The following is a 5000-nucleotide window of genomic DNA, read 5'->3' on the forward strand; positions in this document are numbered from 1 at the left end:
AGTGATGTCATAAACATATTCCTGATACTCCTCTGGGTTCAGGGTTTCATTAAAACTAATACATTGTGTTTTACAGTCCTCAATGTCACATTTATCATCATTATCAGATGCTATCTTAGTTCCTTTTAAATCATCTACATGTCTAATTGACACTTCCCTAGTTTCTAAATGAAAAACCTTGCATTTATTTCAACCTGCAAAGTCAATTATTCTATATGGACCTGAATACCTTGGTGGAAGTTTATTATGGATTGTATGTAATTTTACCATGACCAAATCTCCTATTTGTAATTCTATTTTGTGCTATTTTGTGTTGCTTTTTTCATTTCTTGCGTATACTTTTTCATGTGTTCCCTAACTCTTTTATATATAGCTTGAAATGAATGCATCATATTTGAGATGCAATCATCTATTTTATATACATGTTTATGTTCTGCCCTCAAGAATTCATATGGTAGAATTTTGTCTTCCCCAAAAATAATAAATGCAATGTTTTTTCTGGTTGTTTAGGGTGCATTTAACACAAGGAATTCAAGTATCCTAAATTGTACTATGTGGATTTATCAAACTTCATGTAATGTTTTTCTTATTTAATCTCTCTATAACTCCATTGCTCTGAAGATGATTCACTAGTATGTTTACTTTGTGAATACTAAATAACCTACATAATTCTTTCAAGATTTTGTTATTAAATTCAGTACCATTGTCTGAAAGTGAAATCATAGGAGTAAAGAAATTACAGATTATCTAATCATAGATTACTGAAGCAATTATTTCAGCTCTCTTATTTGGAATGGGTTGTAGAATACAAAATCTTGAAAGGTAATCAACAGCAAAAAATACATATTCAAATTCATTTTCAGACATAGGTAACTCCAGTGTATCTATGTAAAACTTTTCCCAAGGTTTCTGTGGGATAGGATATGATAGCATAGGACCAGGTTTAGGTGTATTTCCTTTCGTCTTAACACATTCAAAAGTATTAAAGTTGTGCTTGTCTATAAGTTTTATCCTTTCCTGGGTGCGAACTACAATCACTATCATCAAGTAACTTTAATATCTCTAGAACAAGAGGTTGTGGAATTACCAACTGATTCACTGGGCCCCTAGAAAATATTTCCCACTTACAACTATTTTTCTATACAAAAGTCTATTAGTCAAATAAGATTCCTCTATATTATACCCTTTTGGTATTTTTCGAGGATTACCTCTTAGGTTCATCAAATTCTGGGTTAATTTTTCCCAGGTCTTATCTTTTCTTTGTTCCTTTATTATTATTTTCTCATCTAATGTTACTAGCTCATCTATAACACAAATGAGATTGATCAACTAGGACGTTGGTTGGCCAATATTTCTAGATGGTACATCTGCTACAACATTCTTTCTACCCGTAATATATTCAAACTTCACCTCATAACACTGAAGTGTAGTATACCACCTGGCTAATCCGCCCCTAAGATTCTTATGCTTAAATAAGTTCTGAATAGCTGTATCAGTCCACACTCTAATTAGGTATCCCAGTGTCATAGCTCTAAAATTTACTATGGAATATATAATTGTTAAGATTTCTCTTTCTGTTATGAAATAGTTCCTCTCTACACTATTACAAAGTCTAGATGTGTAAGCTATTTCAATGCTCCATTTCTCTCTTGCATCAGTATGCCTCCTAACCCTATGTCAGAAAATATGAGAACTGGAGAACTAGTAAGTTTATCTTTCAACTTGTCAAAAGCTTGCTTCCGTGCAGGTCCCCACATGAACTTTAAATCTTTCCTCAACAAAGAACTTAATGGATTAGCTATGTCAGCACATCCATGGATAAATTTCCTATAATATCCTGACAATCCCAAAAAGCTTACAGCTTTCTCTACATTGTTCGGAAATAGATAGTTCTTTACTGCATCTACCTTTGAACTTACTGTACTAAGACCATGCCTGTCTATTTTATGTCCCAAATAAATAGCACTGTCCGGCAAAAACTTACTTTTTTCAAGTATCACTTTCAATCCTGCTTTAACTAATCTTGAGAATACCAAATCTAATTTCTTAAAGTGCTTAGTCACTGTCTGGGAAACTATTAGAATATCATCTTAAAATACACTGGTAGTGTTTCCTAGTAACCCATCTAAAACTGTATTTATTAATCTCATGTACGTTAATGGACTATAACATAACCCAAATGGCATTCGTTTGAACGCATAGTGTCCCGTTGGTTTAGAAAAGGTTATGATTTCTCAAAAGTTTTCTTGCAACTCGATCTGTCAGAACGCAAACTTGATATATATAGTGTTAAAATACCTATTCTCGGTTCCCAGACTTCTAAGTATGTCTCCTATTACCGGTAATAGTAACCTATCAATTCCCTAAGATTAATAACTGGACGAATAGTACCATCTGATTTTGGCACCAGAATTAAAAGGGAAATTCCATTCACTTTTACTATGTTCAATAATATCCTGCGATAACATTCAAGTGATCAATTTATCTAAAATGGCTAGTTTGGAGTGTGGTAAACTGTAGGCAGGTATATAGATACGTTAAGTCCCTGGTTTTAAATTTCATCTGATGATTTAAAACTGTTATTTTGCCCAAGGCGACCCCGGCAAAGTAATTGCTTTATTGTGCTTGAAGAGCAATACAACTAAGCTTTCATCTAACTCGAGACAACTAGTAGCTTCTAGTTGATTATTGTATATCTCTCTCAAATCTGTTTTTTCCTGAATTGGACAGATTGATGATATTGGTGATTTCACCTCTTCATTGCTCTCATTTAAAATCTTAATGGGTTTTGTACAAACTTGAAAACCTCCTATTTGTGTATTTTTTAAGACTATGTCTTTATTCAAAGTACTAATCACTAATATTTCTACAATGTTCTTGTTTGTCTTATAAATCCATCAGTCCAATTTCAAACCCTTTATCCTAAGATATTCAGAGTCTAAAGTGACTCCTTTCAACTGCACCACTACCCTATTAATTGCTCTGGAATGTAATAATGTCGACTTTATTACGCCACCTTCCACGATTAGCAAAGCTTCTTTTGTAATTAATAGTGAGTCATTTCTGGGATTTCTTGAACACCTGAGTTGGTTTCACTGTATGAGACTTTATTTTCTGTTGGTCTGGACAGCTGTCTCACTATCATTCAATCTAGCATTGTTATCTTCCCTCTCTCTTTCAAGAGATTCTCTTATTACATATACTGGCTCTAAGTCTGGTAAATTTAGAAAGGGGATTAACTGTGATTTCATTAAGATTACTAATTCAGCAGAACATATGATCATGACCTATTTTCTCATAGTTGCAAATTCTATTGATAAATCTCCTGGGAAAACAAATTCTTTTACAAATGTCACTGGAATATCCAAGTGCTCATTTTTACATCAGATGATCTCTAATTTAACCTTATCGAATGCTATTAATTGACTTCCAGTAACTCCTTGTAAAGAGTAATGGATTGGTTCCAAGACTTTCACATACGGTTTCAATCGGCTTAAATTTTTGCTTATTACATGATTATCTACAAACCCCGTATCAATAGATATTTGAATAGGTATATCAAACACTCTACCCGCAATGAGGGCTCCTACAGAAGTCCTTTCAATTGTTGTGGTCAATTTACAATTGTCTTTGATGTTGGTGTTTTCTTCCACCCCAACATAATACTGCCTATTTGTATCTCTATGGTTGGCTCTGTAATGTTGTTTTATATTGTGATTGGGGTGTTTTTATTGTTTCTGGGTGAATATGAAAAATTAGTATTGTTCTAAAAACTTGTGTTCTATGTCCTGTTCTCTGATGATACAAACAGAAAGGTGGTTTTCTACAATGATACCCATCATGACCCTCATATTTGTATTTTCTATAAATAGCTTCATAATAACACTCTTGTGCTTTATGCTCCCATTTATTACAATTATAACATTAAATTCTAGCTTCTTTGATGTACTTCAAACTCTATGTTCAAATACTTTGTTTCTGTAATCACTCCTAGAGTTCCTAGTTTCTCTTGTTGCATTGCCACGATCATCACATATGGATTAATTACTTTATTTTCACTATAACTTTGAGGAAGGTAATATATCTCCCCCTAAAACCAATTGTTTGTTTGAGGTCTTTATACAACTTTTCTGCAGTTATTTAATAAAATTTATGTATTAATAATGCCTGAGAAACTTTTATTTTGTCACTATATCTTTCTATCCAATCTGAATCCTTCAACATAGATATCATATTCTTAGATCATCTGTCTGATTTTTCTAAATACTGTGAGTTTGATTAATTTGTTTATATTTTCTTTATCATCCTAACCAAAGCCCTGATACGATCCTGATAACACTTTGAATTAAAATGTTTAATGAATACCTTCTTACAATCTTCATGTTGGTTGATATCTTCCATTTGTTGGAAATTTGTTATAAGCCTAGCCCTACCATTCTCAGGATTTTTTTTTTTCTATTTACCTTTTTACATCTGTTATGTTTTTAGTAACAATCAAAGTGTCGATCTAGCTGTATTTTCTTCCCTGTAAATTTGTGGGTGTTTGCGAGGTAACAACTTTATGTCGTAAAACTCCTGTAGTCATACCTTAAAATTTTTAAAGTCGATTTGAATCGACTGCTTCCTATGTAGTCGTCCTCACAGGTACATTAACTTCGTCTTCCTAACAGTCCCCTCGTTCACTAGCTCATCGTCCCTCGTTCCTCGTAATAGTAGTGCCTCTCGTAGTCAGCATGCGCGTGTCTGCGTGCACTGGGTGGTTGTGTGCACTGAGTAGTTGCGTGGACGGCGTGGTTGCGTGCACTGTGTATTTTGTACTAAGTCCTTTAGATGTAGTATTTTGCACTAATTTTAATCATCAGTATTTTCGTTAGTAGCGTTGCGTTTTATCCGTTTCATCACACCACTGCCACCATTTGTGACGTCTCTCACCACACTGTTGCTGTTTTTCTTTCGTGCATATTCTTTCTTTTTGGTATTTCTCTCACTTTCTATTTTCC

This window comes from Oratosquilla oratoria, chromosome 20 (genome assembly GCF_046742065.1).
Source record: "Oratosquilla oratoria isolate Oo_2021 chromosome 20, ASM4674206v1, whole genome shotgun sequence".
NCBI classification, from domain to species: domain Eukaryota; kingdom Metazoa; phylum Arthropoda; class Malacostraca; order Stomatopoda; family Squillidae; genus Oratosquilla; species Oratosquilla oratoria.